The sequence below is a fragment of the Canis aureus genome, chromosome 7 (assembly GCF_053574225.1).
Source record: "Canis aureus isolate CA01 chromosome 7, VMU_Caureus_v.1.0, whole genome shotgun sequence".
In the NCBI taxonomy this organism is placed as follows: Eukaryota; Metazoa; Chordata; class Mammalia; order Carnivora; family Canidae; genus Canis; species Canis aureus.
Genome location: NC_135617.1, coordinates 10,782,039 through 10,803,918, shown reverse-complemented (window position 1 = coordinate 10,803,918; position 21,880 = coordinate 10,782,039). Strand labels below are relative to the sequence as shown.

At 36.8% G+C, this 21,880-nt stretch overlaps 1 long non-coding RNA gene across 10 annotated transcripts in view; it reads right to left on the bottom strand.

Moving 5' to 3' along the window:
- Positions 1–21,880, bottom strand: part of LOC144317066 (uncharacterized) — a 571,155-nt gene that overhangs the window by 185,818 nt on the left and 363,457 nt on the right. For 7 of the 10 annotated variants that reach the window (XR_013382940.1, XR_013382934.1, XR_013382941.1 and 4 more), the window contains one exon: positions 11,170–11,829. This is a non-coding gene — a long non-coding RNA (uncharacterized LOC144317066). Of the gene's footprint in view, positions 1–2,747; positions 3,730–4,046; positions 4,083–9,198; positions 11,830–21,880 lie in introns of those variants that run through there. The other 3 variants (XR_013382942.1, XR_013382935.1, XR_013382937.1) reach the window with 2 other exon arrangements.

The window sequence follows — 21,880 nt, the reverse complement described above, 5'->3', positions numbered from 1 at the left end:
TCAACATCACTTATCATCAAGGAAATGTGAGTCAAAACTACAATGCGGTATCACCTCACACCTATCAGAATGGCTAAAATAAAAAACTCAAGAAACAACAGGTGTTGGCAAGGTTGTGGAGAAAAAGGAATCCTCCAGCACTGTTAGTGGGAATGCAAACTGGTGCAATCACTGGGAAAAGAGTAAGGAGGTTCCTCAAAAAGTTAAAAATAGAACAACTCCTGATCCAGCCATCCCACTACTCAAAGAATACAAAAACACTAATTCAAAGGGATATATGCGCCCCTACATTTAAGGAGCATTATTTACCATAGCCAACATCTGAAACCAGCCCAAGCATCCATGGATTAATGAATGGATAAAGAAGATGTGAAATACACACACGTGCGTGCGCACACACACACGCACACACAATGGAGTGCTATTCAGCCATAAATACGAATTAAATCTTGCCATTCGCAATGACCTGGATGGAGCTAGAGAGTATAATGCTAAGTGAAATAAATCAGTCAGAGAAAGACCTATCATGTGATTCGGTCATATGTGGAATTTAAGATTTCGGTCATTTGTGGAATTAAGAAATGAGCTAAGGGAAGAAAAAGAGAGAGACAAACCAAGAAACAGACCTTTAAGTATAGAGACCATGGCTAAAGAGGCCAGATGGGTGGGGAGATGGGTGAAATAGGTGAAGGAGGATGAACAGTGCACCAACTTGATGAGCACCGAGTATAGAATTTTTTTAAGCTAAAAAAAAAAAAGATAAAAAAAAAAGAAGAAGAACCGAAGGAGGAAAAAAAAAAGAAAACAACAACAACATAGAACTTCTGGATCAAGTAGAATTATTGGGCTGTTTGATAGGTATTGTTCAATTGTTCCCCATAACTTTGGTACTAGTTTATAGTTTCATCACCAGTGATCTCCCCACTAACGTGAAATAATCCATCCTTTCCCCTCAATTTGAAATGTGGCTTTTTTTTTATCCTACTTTATATTGCATACAATTTATATCTCCCTTTATAATTTGTCAAGCTACTGAGGACTGAATATATGTCTCTTAGTGTTTCTGAAATGATGTATCCCACATCAGAACACAGTTAATGTTCATTAGATGGATGAGTAAAAACAGGGTCGACATTAGACTTTAATCCAGGTTACTTTGCTCTTGGGACACTGGATTACAAAAGGTGAACTGCTATTTCTGAATAAACCAGATACGTAATAAAGGGTGAGTATACCAGGCAGTCATCATTAAACAAATCATTATTATTTTCAAATAATTTTGAGCACTTGGGTCTTTTGGGCTATAGGAGTTAAACACAGCTCTTAGATTCCTATATATTCAAGCACTTTATTTCGCGGAAGGGGTGTTTAGGGAGGGCCTAACTGCTCCCACCAGCTAGAAATGCATTTTATATAGCTTCTCAAGGTAATAAGGTGTTACATGTAGAAAGAAAATTTAATAAACCTCAGCAAAGTTTCCTTATTAAAAAAAAGAAAAGAAAATACTCAACTGGTGATACTTTTATTCTTTTTTATTTTTTTTATTTTTTTTTTTTCTGGTGATACTTTTAAATGACTTTGTTTCTATCAGTAGTTCAAGCAGATAAGTTATTGTCTCCGAGAATTTCATCTTGAGTGACTTGCCCTTAATAAGAATGGTTGAGTAAGATTTAATGTTCAGAACCACCTGCTAAAGGATTCTCATTTAACACAACCCATTCACTGCAAAGCTCTCACACTGTAAAGACTTCTTGGGGGAGCCACAGTTCTCTCGGGTGTGTTCTCAGTCTCACACATCAACTCAACAGGCCTTGAGGGCAAGGGGCTGAGCTTTTCCCTGCGGTTCACAGCTCAGAATGGTTATGAATGCCTAAGCCCTTTACAAGCCTTAGAAAAGGAGACTGAAAGAAACCCAGTTAAACCTAATGTAATTAATATATTACAGAATTACACACCAGCATTTTAATTTTCCAAAAAAAAAAAAAAAAAAAAAAGACTCCAATTCGTTCCAGGGCAACAATGAGGGTAAAAATACCTAGAAATGGTTGTGTCCAGAAGTGTCATCTCAGAAGATGATCTGATTATTAATTTTGTTCCATATATGCTAGAAGCTTGTCTTGGAATCTTCAAAGTTATGACTTTAAATGTCTTCAAATGAGTATTTACTTTGTAATTGTTATTTATTTTATTTCAGAAAAAAAGAAATTTTGTTGAAGTACACTCTCATAATTATTATTATTATTATTATTATTATTATTTTTTTTTTAAACAAGGGACGGGTTCGCAGCAGTTTGGGCTTGATATGGGGCTTTTATTATATTTTGCTATATCTCTCAAAGGTTTTAATTAAATTCAATTATAACAAATTTTTGGAAGTCTATCACTCTCATTTTCCTTGTCTTCTTTAAATCTGAGGTTACTCAGATTGGGTAACTGATGGGTGGCTCAGAGGTTGAGCACTTGCTTTTGGCTCAGAGCGTGATCCTGAGTCCTGGGATCGAATCCCACATCGGGTTCCCTGTGAGGAGCCTACTTCTCCTTCTGCTACATCTCAGTGTCTCTCTTGAATAAATAAATAAAATAATAAATAAATAAATCTGAGGTTACCTGAGTGAAGAGAGCAATTATTAAATGATTATGATTGTGACTGATACATATGTCTCCTTGTAATATTGGATACTGACAACTGAAAAAGAAAGCAGCCTCACATATTTTGTCTAGATAGTTCCAGATTCCTGGCTCCACACACTCACAACCACAGAGATGATTTTTTTTTTTTTTTTTTTGTAAACCCAAATTCACCCTTTATTTTCCCGAAAAGCAGTTTTAGACTGAATGGTCCTGATCAGCCTTAACATTTTAACTTCCTATTGCCTCTCTACCCATTGACACTCTAATTTAGGAACTATCTGCTCTCCCTTCCATGCCTAAAATTCACTCCATTGATGGAAAGTTACACATGAAAAGCATTTTGCTCCTGTCTAAACAAAATCATGAACTTGAAATAAATGGACAATTTAGTCGTTTCGGTTTCAAATATTTGAGAGCTTATAACTACCTCTCAAAGCAGGAAAGCTATTTAAACCTCTAAATATAATAATGAGCAATAAACACACGCAGTTTGATACTTAATAACCCATATCTGCTCGCGATTAAAGTGATTGCATCATAATGAGTTTTGCCTCATAGCAGGGGAACCTTATCTAAATAGATGTCACTGGTATTTCAGAATAAAGTCAGACTTTTGCATGAGAATGCCATTGGAAATTGGAAACTCTACAGGTAGAGTTTACTGTAGCAAATATGATCTTCACCGTCTGAGCCAAAGAGAGCAGGTCAAGGGGTCCTGTGTTCATTTTTTGCCTGTTTAAAGGTTGGCCAGCCAACCTGCTCAGAACCCAGGAGCCTGGAAGCCTGAACTAATTTTGAAGAACCTAACAAAGGCTGTAGACTCTCAATCTAAGTAGAGGACAGTACAGATTTCCGTAGATAAGTCCTTGCCTTGATTTTACACAATTTTACACACTCATGGAAACTCTTTTTATTCAAGCTCTTTTCCAGGCTAAGACATGTGCCTTTTGAGGGACAAATATTCATTTTGTCCAAAGTAAACAAAATACACAGATTTAAGGGGAAAGAGGAGGTCATTCCTTGACCACTAGTTAAAAGATGAACTCAGGGTGAAGGGTACCAAACCATCTACTTTGAAGGAAACTCAGCTCTTCTCCCCTAAAGAGTATAAAAGAAGTAGCCTCTGACATAAATCAGGCCAATCACATGCATTCCCCCTTTCTGCCTTTGAGCCTCTCTGATGCAGAAAAACGGTCCTGAGCTGTAGTGTCTCTGCTCCCGTGTGTTGGAGTATGGTCTTCCCTACTCCCCTCCCTGCAGGGAAGCCTAAGATATACTAGTGCTGCCTATGTAATAGTGGTTTTTGATGTGACTGAGTGGAAAACTGAACTATTGCATCCTTGGAAGATATTTGATGTCCATTCAAGACCTTCTAGAAAGTTCTTTAAAAAAAAGGAACATTCAGAGATTCTTACCCAGCACCCCTTTTGTTACAGTCGCTGTACAAACACCTGTGGAAGATGCAAAGAAAAATAACACATGGCTTTAGTTCTCAAAAACATAACCAAGGTAACACATTTCACAAATCACTGTTAAGAAAATGGTCAGATGAGAAGTTAAGACAGCTTTTCACTGAAGTTGGTAAGACTATTTGAATTTCACCCAGAAGACTCTTTTACCTTCTCATCCTGTAACTTCCCTTCACCCAAAAGACTCTTTTACCTTCTCATTCTGTAACTCCCCGGCAGGAATATTAAAAGTAGATTCCAAATTAAGATAAAACAAAGTAAGATTCCGAATAAGTTCCACATGTTGGGACAAATTTGAGGCTGCATTCTATTTAACTACATGTCCTTGTTAGAGACCTCAATTTTCATAAAAGACTGTGGGTGGTCCCCCCAACTTAGCTGGTTATTAAAGCATACTTCTTGGCACTGATTCACTGATGCAGAATAGCTGCTCTCCAGGCACTTGTCAGGGAATATAACCCTGGACAACTGCAGCAAAACCAAGCAAAACTTGGTAAAGAGAAATTAAAAGTGTAAGTGCCTATGGGAACTTGCAATAATTCCAACTCATTTGATTTTAAGTTATAAAACCCTTCTTTCTTCCATTTCTTTCTTTTTTTTTTTTTTTTCTTTCTTCCATTTCTTAAAAGCAACAGGTATTTCGTGGAAGTCAAAGAACAGGGATACAATCAGACCTCACAAATGGACTTTTTTTATGAGTTTATTTATTTATTCATGAGAAACTCAGAGAGAGGGAGAGACATAAGCAGAGGGAGAAGCAGGATCCCCACAGGGAACCTGACACAGTACTCTGGGATCACGACCTGAGCCAAAGGCAGACGCTCAACCGCTGAGCCGCCCAGGTACCCCACCAATGGATTTAGAGATGTCTCTTAAATCTGCTTCTCTCCACATACACAATTCACCATTTGCTGTAACTACAGATCATCCTTGCTGCTTGGTTGCATAAGGCTGGTTAAAGATATCTAATCCTGACAATATGTAAGCTTATTTTACACGTTAAGTTTCCAAAAAGGAGGCTAAAACCCCTCTCTCTTCCCATCTCAATTCCAAATACCAGGGAAAAGGACCATGATTACTCAAGATGCAGCCTGATTCATGCTCAACTGATAAATTATAGGCAAGGAATAGAATTAAGGATAAAGAAGAGCTTGGTGCATTTTAAATTAAATTCCTACCCCTGATCTAGCCAATAGCTCAGGACTGTTTTTGCCAAATCACTGCTATGGGCTTACTATTAGGTGAATTATTAGGTGAATCATGGAAGAAAGAAAACAGCCAAAACATATGTGGAGAAGTGTGAAATGGAAAGGAAACACATTATGGTCCACGATACATAGTCAGGGCTTCCTTTTGTAAAGAAACTCCAAAATGTAGTGTTTAAGCAAAGGGCCGCTTACTCACGAACATTAACAGTTACCACCCTGAACAAGAGTCTTGGGTGATGCCTTTAGCCTATCAGGAAAAGTCTTCACGAAGAACACCTTTAAGGCTCACCATGAGGATGTTAAGGACCTTGGTTACTATCTCATATGGACATGCAAGCATCATCACCAACATCTCGGTAGGCGACACATATGTTTTTGTTTTATGAATCCTAAGGTATGTTTAACAATTCATGCTGCTCTCTTCACATTTGCTACTGGAAATCCGGAAGTCCTATGCACGCTTTTAGATGTCTGTTGTACATGATCCTCCCACCTTGATTCATCCTACTTTTTTTTTTTTTTTTACACATGCTATTTTTGCCTATGATCTCTCACTTATTTTAAATCTTTTTTTCCTTGTGATTTCATGAGCATTTTAAGTTGCTCTGTGCTCAGGGTACCTGGATGGTTCAGTGATTGAGCATCTGCCTTTGGTTCAGAGCATAATCCCAGGTCCAGGGATTGAGTCCCACATAGGGCTCCCCACATGGAGTCAGCTTCTCCTCTGTCCATGTCTCTGCCTCTCTTTGACTCTCATGAATAGATAAATAAAGTATTTTTTAAAAAATTCTCCATGCTCATGTCTATACCTTAAATAATATAATTTTTTAAATAGGCAAAGCTGTGTGCTTTAGTTAATATAACAAAGCAAAAATTTTCCCAGGGCTTCCTTACTAAGTTTGAAGGCATTTTTCTGTTGTGGTAGTCCCAGGTAGAAATCCTTCTCTTCCCCCCATATTTTGTTATGCTCTGTTGTAATTACTGCTATCTGGTCCTATAAGTCTTTCAGTTTCCTTCCAAAAGTAAAGATAAAATTTAAAAACAAAAATTCTCACCTTATTAGAAATTTCAAAATATACCAAGAAGGTACAAAATGAAAAGTGATGCTGTGTTTTAAGCAGCTTTCAAGTGTCAAATAAAGAATACTTGCCCATGTTTCTCCACAGAGAGGCATTCATTTGACCCTTCTCTGAAATACCGACTCCACTTCAACTGCTTCACCCAACCCTATGCCAACTTACTGTTGAAACACAAGCTATCCAGTAAGTTTTCAGCACAGCCTGGGTAGTAGATTAGAAGTTCCTCTACCTGGAAGTGTCGCCTTCTACTAAGGGTTTTGCAGTTATGCAAAACCTGAGTGGCTCAGTGGTTGAGCATCTGCCTTCAGCTCAGGTTGTGATCCCAGGGTCCTGGGATCGAGCCCCACATCGAGCTCACTGCTGAGAACTTGCTTCTCCCTCTGCCTATGTCTCTGCCTCTCTCTGTGTCTCTCATGAATAAATGAAAGAGACAGTTTTGTTTGGACAAGATGATCCTTTTGACATCTCTAAGTGAACCTTCCCCCACAGCTTGGCATCCTGGCTTGTCATGGTCAAGTGCCACTGTGCTAAAAAACATCCTGGCACAACTGGACAAAACATTTGCTTTCTCATTAACATACCTTTGACCTGTTAGAATCCATTAAAAATGTTAAAATAGTATTTATTAACAATTTAATAGATAAGCAGGTTCTCTGGGAACCCTATTTCAAATCTCTCTTCTCAGAAATTTATGGAGATGAAGCTTCAGATTGCTAGCAGAGGAGTAGCAGGAGTTATTTATTGAAGTTAGGGTAATTGAACTTTGACAGGGACTCACTGTTTGTATTTTGATTATTAATCATCTATTTTTTCCATTCTCCTTATAAACATTTATTAAGCACCTACCATGCAGCAAACACTGGAGTTGCAAAGGTTTTTAAGACACAATTTCCTTGTCCTGGCAGCTTAGAGCCCAGTGTAGGAGACAGAAATGTAAAGAATTAAGTTATGGCTTAAAATGGATGAGGGGAAAAAAACCAAAAACAGTAGCAAAGCACTCTTATAGCATATTAACAGGGGAAAGGAACCAATTTGGGGTAACATTGTAAAGAGAAACTGCCCCCTGCGCTGAATTCTAAGATAGGCAATTAGAAGTTTGGTAACTTAAAACAGGAAAGATGTCTCAGCAGGTGGGTAGGCATGACCTGTGAAAAGGCCCACGGTGGGACTTTCCAGCCTCAGCACTATTGGCTTATTTGGCTGGATAATTCTTTGTTGTGGGAGGCAGTCATGTACATTTTACCATGTTTAGCACCATCCATGGCCTCTACTCACTACATCCCAATAGCACCCCCCCCACTTATTCAGTTGTGACAACCAAAAAAAAAAAAAAATATCTCCAGACATTGTTACATATCCCCTGAATTAATGACAAAATCTCCCCTGGTTGAGAACAACTGACCTAGAAAAGCTGATTAAAGCATCAAAATGGGCAGGGATAGGCTGATGGTGACTGAGGGAGATTGGGGCCAGACTGTGGAAGGATGTTATATACGATGCTAAAATTATGTTGAATGATTTGGAATATTTTACAGGTAGCCCTAGATTTTGATTCATATTAATTTGTAATGTTTCTCCAAATAAACACCTGCTTAACATAGACATTATGAGCAGTTTAGTAGCAGGTATATTAGAGATATTAATTTCCAGGAGTGGCCTAAAAGATTGCTTGTAGCTTCTAGTACATGCCTGGCTGTATAATTTTTCCCCAAATCCTGTATAATCCTATTTCTAGAAATTTCTCAGTTACCACCATTGACACCACTCCATTCTGTTGCCTTCAGCAAAAAAGAGCACAAAATTAAGTTGAACTAAGCAAAAATAAATCATTGAATGGATGGGTATATTAGCCAATTAAATAATTAAATGAAAAAAGGAAAGACATTAAGAAAGAGAAGAATGGTTAAGAAAGGAAGAAGTAGGGGTGCCTGAGTGTCTCAGTTGGTTGAGTGTCTGCCTTGGCTTTCAGGACATGATCGCAGAGTCCTGGGATCGAGCCTTGCGGTGGGGTCCCTGCTCAGGGAGGAGTCTCCTTTTCCCTCTGCCCCTTCCATCACTCATGTTCATGCTCTTTTTCTCTCTCTCTCTCTTAAATAAATGAATAAAATCTTTAAAGCAAAAAGGAAGGAAGAAATCTTCCATCAATAAAGTAATAAAAGAGATTTTCCTGGGAGGATGGGAAATTGGTTCTGAAAAAACACTAAGTAATGACATCCTTTTTGGAAAAACTATTTTTCCCAGGGGACTACTGAAGGTATTAACACCATTGGGGCAAAAAAGTTCTTATATACTGCTGAACAGTCTTAACTATATTATCGTTAAACCCTGTATTCAATCCTTAAAAATGACTAACAAAAGGAAAAAAAATGCAGTGCTAAATTGGAAACTGCTAATAGTAATTTTTTTTTTTTTTTTTTTTCTAATAGTAAATTTAAGACAAAGGACACTTTGAACCTGAGTTAGACCTGATATTATGTACTCGGGATCAAACTAAATACCGTGTGTGTGCTTTTCAGTCTGGCCATCAGTCAAGCCAGAGCTTTGCAGTTTGACACAACTGTGAAGCAACTTCCCAGTAGGATCAAGGATAGAAAATACAGTGCAAACAAGTTTCCTGCATTTTAAAGGTAGAGCCGCCATTTACATCACTGTCATGGGCTATGAAGATATAGCTCCAAGGGGACTTTCTTTTTGAAGGTAGTGGTAGGAACAATTTGATTTTGAACGCCTCTGTTCATTTCAGGAAATTTTGAAAGAGGAAAGAGGGCAACAAAAACAGTCATCTCCAGATACATTCTCTTAAAAAGTTACGTAGTGGTCTTCGATAATCCAGGGTGTCTTCCTGAAAAAAAAAAGACTTTTGAATCCTTTGACTCTGGTGAAAGGGTTGCTAGTGCTTCCTTTTCTCTAGGAGAGATAGATGCAGAAATTATGAAGAACTACATGTAGCACAATGTATTCTATTAAATACAATTTCACACTGCTTTTGTCCAGTTATTGCTACTGGATTAATCTTTTCTCCAACTTTTTGATTGTGGTAAAACTCATAGAACATAAATATTTGCCATCCTGATTGTTATTAAATGTATAGTTCAGTGGTAGTAAATATATTCATATTGGTCTAGAACTTTCACCACCATCCATTTCCAGGAATGGCAATACTCTACCCATTAAACAGCTCATTTCCTCATTCCCCAGCAATCAGCATTTTACTTTCTTTTTATGAATTTGACTACTCTAAGCATCTAATATAAGTAGAATCATACAGTATTTATTTTGTGTGTGTGACTGGTTTATTTCACATAATGTCCTCAAGGTCCTTCATATCAGTGCATCAGAATTTCCATCCTTTTTAAGCAAGAATAATATTCTATTGTATGTACATACTATACTTTCCCTAGCACCCTAGCTGAAAAAACTGTCCTTAACCCTTTGAATGGTCTTGGAACCCTTGTCAAAAATCATTTGCCCATATATGTAAGGACTTATTTCTGACCTTGAAACTCTATTCCATTAGTCTATATGTCTGTTTTTTATGCCAGTACTATACTGTTTTAATTATTATGGCTTTGTTAGTTTTGAAATCAGAAACTGAGACCTCTAGCATTGTTCTTTTTCAAGATTGTTTTGGCTATCTGGAGTCTCCCGATATTCCACAGAAATTTTAGGAGAGGTTTCTCTATTTTTATAAGAAATGTCATTAGAATTTTGATTGGAATTGCATTGAATCTGTAAATCCTTTGCAAGTAGTACTGACAACCTAATAATATCAAGTTTTCCATTCCATGAATATGGGATGTGTACCCATTTGTTTCTTCTTTAATTTCTTTCAGCATAAAAAAAAATAATAATTTCTTTCAGCAATGCTTTGGAATTTTCATTGTATAGGTCATAAACGTCATCAGTTAAAGCCTAAGTATTATATTTTTACGCTTGTGTATATAGATGAAATTATTTTTATAATTTCCTTCTCATATTGTTCATTGTTAGTGTATGGAAAGTCAACTGATTTTTCCATGTTGGTTTTGTATATTACATCTTTTGTGTGTCTAAAACCATGAATTCTTTAAACATCAGTATCTTAAATCATGAAGAAAACAAAAAATAGTTATAAACCATTGTTACAATACTAGCTTTTTTATAATTGCCCACATCTCTACCCTTATTTAGATCTTTATTTCTTCATTTGGCTTCCAGTTGCTGTGTAGTGTCCTTTTGTTTCACTCTGACATGACTCCCTTGAGTATTTTTTGCAGGGCAGGTATAGTGGTAATGAAACCTTTCTAGCTTTTGTTTATCTGAGAATGTCCTGATTTTGCCCTCGCTTTTAAAAGACAATTTGCCAGCTATAGGATGTGGTGTTTTCCTTTGCACTCTGAAAATATCAGCCCATTGTCTACTGGCTTCCAAACTTTTTGATGAGAAATCTGATAATCTCACTGATGGTCCCTTGCATGTGATGAGTCAATTCATTCTTGCTGCTTTCAAAATCTTCTCATCTTTGCCTTTCAGAAGTTTGATTATAATGTGTCTTATGTAGGTCTCTTTAAGTTCATCTTGGAGTTTATTGAATTTCTTGGGTGTCTAAATTCATGTTTTTCATCAAATTTGGGAAATGACAAGCCATTCTTTCTTCTAAGATGCTCTGCCTCTTTCTCTCTTTTCCTTCTGGTATTCCCATAACATGTATTGTTGATCCACTTGATGGTGCCTTATAGCTCCCGTGGGTTGTTTGATTTTCTTAATCTTTCTGTTCCTCAATATCCATTGTCCTACAGACTAGTTTACAGATTCTTTCTCCTGCCTGATCAAATCTACCTTTGAATCCGAGTCCTTTTAATGGATATGAAATTCTTCATTTAAATATTGTACTTTTCAGCTTTGGGTTTTTTTTTTTTTTCTTTTTTAGGTTTTCTATCCCTTTATTGATATTTCCATTTTGTTCACACATTGTTTCCTTGACTTTATCCACATCTTCCTTTAGTTCTCTGAGCATCTTTAGAGTAGTTGTTTTAAAGTCTTTGTCTAGTATATCTGTGATCAGGTCTTTTTCAGTGAAAATTTCTATTGATTTTTTTTTTCATTTAAACAAGCCTTACTTTCCTGTTTCTTTGCATGCCTTGTAATTTATTTTTATTGAAAACTAGACATTTGATTTCTTATAATGTGATAAGTCTGAAGATCAGGTTCTCTCTATCGCCAGGATCTGCTGTTTTTGTTATTGTTTTTATTGTTTTGGGTTTTTGTAACTGCTGTATGTTATCCCTCGTTGCCAATGATAAGCCTAAAGTGTAAATTTAAGGTCTTCTCAGGTTTTTTCTGAGCCTGTACTTTTCTCTGGGCGTGTGCAGTCACTTTCTAATTTTCCCTGTAGATCTTGTAGTTGTTTTTCCTTGTAGATATGCAGTTGTTTTTGAATGTCCTAATCTTTATGTTTAGCTCCTAGAGGGTGAAAAAGAGGAAAATGAGATTTAAGTCTTCCTTTATATCCTTTGGAAGTCACTTGAGCTGGAGTGGAGAGGGGCTTGCAATCATGTGGGGAGGTACAACAATGGTGGCTTGCTTCTTTGTCTGCATCTCTGCGATCAGAAGCAGCAATAGCACAGATCTCCAGTGTCTGGAGAACAATGTGCACCCTGCCCCCCACCCTGGCCACTGCCAGATCCTTCAAACTGTATATTGCTCCCAGAAAATGTACACAGTTGCCTGCCATTGGAGTTGGGTGGAAGAATGGATAGTTGCTATTGTACTAAGAACCAAAATTGATGAAAATTAACTGCAATTTACTGCTCAACCCCACTCCTGGAAGTTGCAAACTTTCAATAGACCCCAGAGTTCCAAAATAGTTATATCAGACAGATTCAGGCAGTGCAATTGTTATGTAGTTGGGGAGAGAGATTCCTGGTATTTCTTACCTCATTATCTTAAACTCATTATTGATTAATCTTTTTATACATATTAAAATATTTTATTCTTCTTTCATATATGTATATATGTATATATATATATATATATATATATATATATATATATATACACACTTAATTAAACACTGTCCATGACCCTCCAATAAAGCATTTATAAATTAAGTTCTTGGTCAAAAGCATGAGTTTGCATATTTATACAATCATTTCCTTTATTTCAATGACCTGTTTAGAAGAATTTCTCTCCAAGTGATTTACTGCTACCTAATCCACATAAGAACAGCTTCTTCATACCCTTTTTTCTCTGTGGCTTCAGCTAAACATTACTTATCTGTTAAATGTGTTTAGTTCTTTTCCTTTTGTCTTCTGACACATTTATCCCAAACAAAAATTCTTTTTTTTTTAATTTTTATTTATTTATGATAGTAACAGAGAGAGAGAGAGAGAGGCAGAGACACAGGCAGAGGGAGAAGCAGGCTCCATGCACCGGGAGCCCAACGTGGGATTCGATCCCGGGTCTCCAGGATCGCGCCCTGGGCCAAAGGCAGGCGCCAAACCGCTACGCCACCCAAGGATACCCCAAACAAAAATTCTTATTCAAAGTGGCTAGAATAGGGCAAATTTCCAGTGCTTTCGTTTTTATGATCTGTGTTTCATACTGACCCTACACTATCTGAGTTTCTCTTTCCAGTTATTATAAAATAATAATTATAGAATAAAAATTACTTCAAAATTCAATTCTTTGTTATCTATAATTGGTGGTCTGAAAATGTTTTATCATAATAAATAAAATATATAGGGAAAATATAGTTCTTTTTTCAATGAGAGATGCATATAGAAGTTTAGAAAGGTAAAAAGAAACACATGTCCATTACTCACATATTGTGAACTTTGCACATTTAAGAAGATACAACATGGATTAGATAAACTCTGGGGTCCTTTCTAACAGTCTACTATTCTGTGATCAATATGCTTGTCTTTCAATGATTTTAAAACACACATCCTGGGATATGCTTGTCTAGTTATGTTAGAGATGGTCAGATCTTGATATATTTATCTGTATGTAGGCATTAATGCTTCATTTATCAGGAATGACAGGAAATAAATTTTGTGAACTAAATCATTAAGCAACATTTTCAGGTCAGTACTTTTAATCCCTTTATGCACAAGTATGTTTTAGTTTTGTTACAAATTCTCTGCTGAAAATTTTCTATTGTGTATTGCCATATATTGATAAAAGAACATAATCTCATTAGGCACACTTACTGAACTGTAGCAAAGTATGGCAACTTTAGTAGTTGTGGGGGTTTGTAGAGCTATTTACCTCCGTACTATCTGACTTCAAACTAATAAGACCTATTAGCTAAATTATAGATAGGTTAAATCTATTTAGAAGAACTTACTTGATTTTCCAAGATTTGTTTTATCTAGTTCTTCTGTTAATTTCTGTCACTCTTTCCTGTTGTCACTGTGTTTTCTGGTAAATCTGCTTCTTCAGTTTATATAAAAGAACTTGGTGTAATGACACTAAGGTTCTCTTACTTAAAATACATGAGCTATTTATTTGCTACTCAGGTATTTCTTTCACTTATCCTTTGCTTTACTCTACATTCTAAATTTTGATGTTACTAGTCAAAGAAAGTGAGACTTTAGAGTATTTCTCGGTTTCATCTGAAAAATGTGTATTATAGTATCTCTAACTTTCACTATTAATAATCATTTTATTATTTTGAAAGCAAAGCTATGTTAGAGTTCTAAGGAATTTCACTGCATACAATGATGTAGGAGAGAAAAGAGACAATTACTAGATCCCTCACCATCTTACCAATACAAGAGCATGCTCCATCAAGTTTTGCCTCTCTCTTACTGCACCCATTTCTTTCTTCTTGATCATTTCTTTATGATACAAAGCATCCTGTTTTTCTCCCATCTTAAAAATATTTAATCCCACTATCCCCATCACTACTCTCCCATTTCTTAGTCTCTTTGGAACAAAATGCCTCCAAAATTGTCCATATTCAGCCTTGGCAATCCTTCCATCTCATTCTTCCATTCTTCATCTGGCTTTTGTCCTCTACCTCTCCACTAAAACTACTTAGTATAAAGTTGACCAAGGATTTCCATATTGCTAACTCTCATAGTTAATCTTGGTCCTCATCTTGCTCAGCATAGCCTCAGCATTTGACAAATTTAATCACTCCCTCGGGACTTCTTTAAATACTTTCTTAACTTGGGTGCAAAACATTTTCCTCATTGTTTAGTTATAAAATGAGTAAGTCTGGGAATCTAACGTACAGTATGGTGACTATAGTTAACAATACTATATTATATACTTAAAAGTTGCTAACAGTAGATATTAGAAGCTCTCACCACACACACAGTAAATAGCAACAATGTGAGGTGATGCATACGTTAATTACCTTCTGTGGTAATCATTTCACAATATATATGTATACTGCATCATTATGTTATATGTCTTCAAGTTATAAAATATTATATATCCATTTTATCTTAATAAAGCTGGAGAAAAAAGAATCTAGCACCGATCTTTGCATTCAAGAAGTACTTGACTAAAAAAATATTGAGAACTTCTGTTAAAATCACAGCTATAAAGTAGTGATAAAGCAAGCCACATAATAAGATATTTGCAATAAATTTTTACTACAATAGACTTTCCATTAATTTTATGTAGCTACCTTCATGAATTACCAAAAATCTGGCAGCTTAACAACACAAACTCATTTCTCACAGTTCTATAGGTCAGGATTTGGACATGGCTCCCACTGGGCTAAAATCAAGTTATCAGTGACACTATGATTCATTCTGGAGGATCTAAGGATTCATTTCCTTGTTCGTTTGGGTTGTGGGCAAAATAAAGTTGCTTGTGGTTGTAGGATCAACATTCACATTTCCTTGCTGTCAGCTGAGAGCCATGTGCATCTTCTTAAGGCTGACACATTCTTTGGCTCATGGCCCCCTTATTCCATCTTTAAAGCCAGCAATGGTGGGTTCAAACCCTTTTTATATTACCTCTCTGATCCCTTCTTCTGCTTTCCTCTTATTCTTCGAAAAACTCATAATTACACTGGGGCCATCTTGATAATCCAGCATCTCTCTATCTCAAGCTTTTTAACCTTAATCATATCTGCAAAGTCCCTCTTTTCATGAGAAGTAACATATTCACATATGCCAACGACTCAAATGTGGACATTTTTTGGAAGCCATTAACCTACCTATCACAGATCCCTATCTAAAATATTGAAATTTGGGGCACCTGGGTGGCTCAGTAGTTGAACATCTGCCTTTGGCTCTGGTCATGATCCCTGGGTCCTGGGATTGAGTCTCGCATCCGTTTCCCTGCAGGGAGCCTGCTTCTCCCTCTGCCTGTGTCTCTGCCTCTCTCTCTCTGTCTCTCATTAATAAATAAAATATTTTTAATTAAAATTAAATAAAATATTAAAATTATTCCTCTAAATCAATATGAAAAAAACAAACCAATAAAAAAATGGACAAAAAGACTTGAACAGGTACATCACAAAGAGGACATCTAAATGGCTATTAACCTTATAAAAGGTTCTCAAATTTCTAGCCAGTAAAAAAGATGATGATTAAAGCCACAATGCAATTATATTCCACATGCACCAGAATGACTAAAAAGTAAAATAAAGACAGTTCCAAGTATTGGCAAGGAATGGAATAGTTAGAATCCAAATCTTGCTGATAGACATGTAAATTGGTATAATCACTTTGGCAAACTCTTTAGCAGTATCTACTAAATTTGAACATAGCATACTCTGTGACCCAGTAATTCCACTCTTAAGTAGACATGAAATTTTAAAAAGTGCTTATACAGAAACATTGGAAGATGTATAGAAATGTTCATAAGAACTATTTATTATATCAAGAAACTGCAGCAAATCAAATGTTTATCACAGGAGAATGGTTAAACTGTGTCATCATCATACAATAAGATATTAGCCAATAATAAGAATGTAGGATCTAGGGGCATCTGGGTGGCTCAGCTGGTTAAGCATCTGCCTTTGGATTGGGTCTTGATCCCAGGGTCCTGAGACTGAGCCCCACATAAGGTTCCCTGCTCAGTGGGGGGCCTGCTTCTCCCTCTGCTTCTGCTGCTCCCCCTGCTTGTGCTCACTTTCTCTCTCTCTCTCTCTCTCAATCTCTCAAATAAGTAAATAAAATCTTTAAAAGAAAAAGATTGTAGTATCTACAAATACAATTCACAGATGTATTAAACAAAATATGGCAGATACACATACAAGAGTACATAATTAGTGGGTGGATTTGTTTTGTTTTTTTTCCCATAAAGCTAGTGTTTGGTGTTAGAAGTCAAGATAGAGATTTTCCTTGGTGGGGAGCAGTGACTGGTAAGTGGCAGAAGGGAAGGCCTACAGGGTCTAGCAAGAGCTTTTTTCTTGATCTGAATGCTGATTATGCTGGTGAGTTTATTTTGTGAAAATTCAGTGATTTTCTGCATGTCCTACATACCAAAAAATAATTATATCACTTCCTTGTTTAAAATCCTGCAATGGTCCCCCATTTTTTTCGCATTAAAATCCAAAATGCCTAGAATGGATTCACGCTCTACATACTTTGGGCCTCCATTACCTTTCTGCTCTTATCTCTCACCATTCCCTTTGCTCACTCTGCTCCAACTATACTTACCTCCTGGTTGTTTCTGATTTCTGTTCTGTCTCCCACCAGAGAGCTCTGGTGGTATCTTTTTGGTCTTCCTGAAATGGTCTGCATATTAATAGATATATTAATCTTTCTGTCCCACTAACCTCCTTTAAATCTTTACTCCAAAATCTCCCTTTTGGCAAGGCCCACCCTAACTAATTCTGCCCCCAACACAAGCACAAGCCCTGATTGTCCTGATGTTACCTATCCTGTTTCTTTCCCCCCTATAGCATTATCTTCTAACCTTTTATGTATTTTACTTAATGTCTCTCTGCTCACTATAAACTATCATTCCATGAAAGCAGAGATTTTATATCCCAAGGACCTTGTGCTTAATAGGAGTTGCATGCACTAAGTGAATGACTTAGTAATCAAACAGTTCAGTCTGAGACAGGTTTTTTTGTTTAATGACTAGTAAAGTTCTCAGAGATAAATGATAGGGTTCACCTCAAAACATTGTCCATAGCTAGCTGTCTACCAAAGGAAACAGATCAGAATTATTATCTGGGTGGTTTCTACCATTGAATAACAAACAACTATTAGGTATATGCTTATAAGAAAAGAATGACTTAGTATTTCTCATTGCACAGAAGAGTTAAACAGCAGCCCTGATGGTCATCCTTCAAAAAACCTACTTACAAGGTTGACTCTTGGCTGCCATCTGGGAACTTTAATTTCAGGAGTGGCCTCACTGTTCCTTACCCAATAATGGTGGTTTGTCTTCTAGACTGTGTAAACAATGTGGCTTATGCTAAATGCTCACCTACCTTCTGGGAGTTTGAAATTTTAGTATATGCTAGATAGATGGCATACAACCAATCCCTGGTAAAATTCCTGGGCCTTAAGTCTCTTCCTGACTCTCAACATTTTATAAGTGCTGTCACAATGTGGTGAAAATGCTGGAGAAATTAAGCATGACTTATGTGACTTCATGGAGACAGGACTCCTCAAGGTTTGTAGCTCAAAGTTTATCCCACATGCCTTTTCCCTTTGCTAATTTTTCCTTGTATCTTTTTGCTGAATAAATCTTAGCTACGAGCCCTCTGAGTCTTCCCTGTATATCACCAAACCTGAGTGGGTTTATGGAGACCCCTGACACACTCATTACACACAAATAAAGTAGTAGAAAATTTTCTCTTTTCTACATTCTCATTTTACACAGTGGCTCAGAAAACAGAATTTCTAGGTGGTAAAAGAATGCAGATATTGTGACACATAGACTCATTCATTAGGGCAGTTCTGTAGCTACTAGGTCAGAACTTGGCCATTGAGAACACAAAGAATGTAAACTGGTGTGAATGTCCTGGTCCCAAATGCCTCTAAAAATTAAAAAAACTATTTTTTTCATGCAGACAAATAAATAATATCTGAGCTGTTTCTGAGGAATATGCCATGCACAATCAAGTCTGGAAGGATCTGAGGCAGTATGGAGTACACCATCCAGATCACAGGAGAGAGCAGCTGTCCAGAGATGGCTGACTGTGACCATGTAGAAATTGGAGCCCAATGCTGCCAGGGATTTGAGTTTCTAAGCCAGAAAAGCATTTTTAAGTAAAGTTTTCTAATATTTAACTCTTGGCAATAAACTAAAAAAATGTTTAAAATGTCCAAAAAAAAAACCATATTCCATGTGGTCCACCAGTTTGGAATCTCTCGCGTCTGACATGAAAATTTATGAATGTATGTATTTAATTAATATCCTAAGCCTCCAACACCAAAAAAAAATATATAAACCAAATTTCAACATAAAAGGGCGAAGATCTAGGGTCATTAGGCAAAATAAACGTAGCTCTTGCATAGCAGTGATCTGCTTTCAGATAATGCAATTAGAAAAGTTTCATGAAAAACAGCAAAATGCATCAAAGCTGACATCATGGGAGTAATCTGGATAAATTAACAGGACCAGAGTGCTAATTATTTTAGCTTCTAGAATGACAACCTTCACTTTCCCACAGATGCCAAATACTACTGTCTCTATTTCTTCAGCCCAAGACACCAATATACAAGGAGTTAGGTCCTCAGCAGAAGAGCTGACCAGTCCTCAATAATCCAGCCCACTCTCATCCCCAGAATGAGCAGCATTAAAGTCACCACACGGTTAATGATCTCTGGTCTTGCTAGGACTGCGATAATGCACTCTACCATTCTGAGGTTGTCAGGTGTTTTAACTATAGATTTAAGACAACACTTTTGCCCCCTTCTCTTACCATTTGCCTTTTGTCTGGGCTATTGATTTGCTCTCCAAAACAATCCAAGAAAAATATACCTTGGTAGACTGTTTATTATCTTTTCAGCGGGCTCCTAGTGGAAGTCTGAATTCCCTCACCTGGACTGCTGGTCAAAGCATGATCTTACAATCTTGTCCATTTCTAATGTGATGTGATTCTAAACAGACCATTTATCTGCTTGTCCAGAAAAAGCTGAGGGGGTAGAAAAGCAACATACTCAGAAGTAAAAATGCTCACGTCATTATCCCAAATACACATGTTGATGACAACTATTCCGGGCAGTCTATTTTCCTCTCCCTCCTTGTTTTCAAGGTTGTAACTCAGTGACAGACTTCTCCTTCCTAAAAATAAACCATTTGTCTTCCAGAAATTCACTGAAGATGTCCCAGATTTGTGTGAGGCTATATATCTCACAGGACAAAATCTCTAAGAGTTGAGTTCTTCAAAAGTTCTAAGGAGAATGAAAATGCTCAAACAACTCCATCTTGTGCATATGTCTGTATATACACATTCAGTGTACTATTCATAATAGAGATCCTAATTCAAGAATAGAGGATATTTGCTTTATTACAAGTTGTGGTGCTAAATATAATTTAAAAACTATCATCTAATTTCTATTAATTTTCTTTTAAAACATATCATTTTTTATAAAACTGATAGGGCAAAGGATGAATTTTTAGAAAATAAGGATCAAAGACACATTCGACCATTATGTCTTCAGAAAAATAGTCCAGCATCCTCTTTTTGGTTTCTTTGGTTTTTGTTGTTTTGTTTTTTGAGTAGGAGATCAATTCGTTTGGACCTAAAAATAAAGCCTTTGAGGGGAGCCTGGGTGGCTCAGTGGTTGAGTGTCTGCCTTTGGCTCAGGGCGTGATCCTGGAGTCTTGGGATCAAGCCCTGCATCAAGCTCCCCACAGGGAGCCTGCTTCTCCCTCTGCCTGCATCTCTGCCTCTCTCTCTAGGTCTCTCATGAATAAATAAATAAAATCTTTAAAAAAAAATGAAGTCTTTGAACTCGGTCAAGTTGCCTGGGCCTTAGGAATCCACAGTTTTATTTCAAGATACTCAATTCATTTTCATCACAGAAGTAACTGGAATAGGTAATGGTCTAAGTTAGGGGCACCAGGAAAACTGTCCAGAGATTCATTCTATCACATGTTGTCCCTAATTGTTTTCACAAGAAATTCTACAAGTCTTTGATTCTTGGCCTCCTTGTGCATTTTCCTCCATTCTGTGTCCTACCGAAGAACACAAATACCCCTGCAAAAGTAACAGATCAAGTGCCTCACACCATTATCTAAATAGTGCTACTCCATCAGATTGTTCTTCTCCTCAAAAGAGACCCTAAAAGCATTCCCTGTCCTATTGTCCGTGGCTCCTGAGAAGGTGAGGAGGGTGTAGAGAGGAAGGGGGATTTGGAGAGGACTTCAAACAAACTTTACTTATTTCACATATTCCCCATCCTTGCAACAGTAGAAGGTTTTCCCTAAACATCTACTATTGCCTCTCAAGTTTTCACTTGAATTACTTAATGATAATGAAATTTCACTAATAAAATAAGGCATTTTTATTAATATAATATGGAATTATTAGTAAAAGCAATACATATTTTGTTCTGTAAATGACTTTTTACAACTTTTGAGTATAATAGTGGTGAAAGTTTCTTTCTGGGTTTCCAACACAGGCCCATCTGACACAACCAGTGTTATGCTTATAAGGAAAGCATATTTATTCTAAAGGAGTAGAGGTTACTGGGGAAAATATGGACATTAATTACAGTTGGCCCACATTCTAGTTCTCACTCAGTTTCCAACTCAAGAATTTTCCTTCTTTTCTTCCCTGGGAGAATTTAGACCTAATAGTATTAAATATATATTCAAATGTCTCTTCCCTGATATTGTCCCCTGAGGAAGTATCCAGATAGGACACAGTTAATTTACAATTGAACCTGGAAAGGCCTAACTTTATCTCTGGGGATTTGGGATGTCAGCTTTGACCTTTGGCTCAGAAAGATGCAATGGGATTTATGATGTGCAGTTTAAAGTCCAAAACTCTCCTGAAAAGCCTTCCACTTTGTTTACTGATGGTTTTTCTGGTGTAACTTGTTAGCCAGCCTGGCTTGACTCCATGACTATGTGACTGGACAGCTATAAATGTTATACAGATCTTAATTCAGAGCCAAGTGTATCCCTTGAGTGAATAAAAGCCCCACAAAGCTTGTACCTGGATGTCTAACAGATCCTCCCTCTTCACCGACCCCCCATACATGCCTGTTTTTCTTTCTCTTGCTGCATCATACTATTTATTTGTAAATAAAAATCCTATGTAAGTATGTTCTGTTAAGTTTGGTGAGTCCTTTTCAACAACTGAACTTGTGGAATCACTGCAGTGTCTACTACAAAAACCAGTAATCTTTCAGCATCACTTAACACACAGTCCATTGAAATCAGCCTACACAAATCCTCTTCATGATTTAGGGGTGACTATCTACAAATTATACTATGCCCTTCTTTGGTTCACAAATGATTCTAATTTTGCAAACATTTTCCCTAAAATTAAAAATATATAGTTATTTTGGTTCGTGTACTCCTTGACACCTCCATGTTATATGTAATCTCAATAATATTGACATATTTACATAGC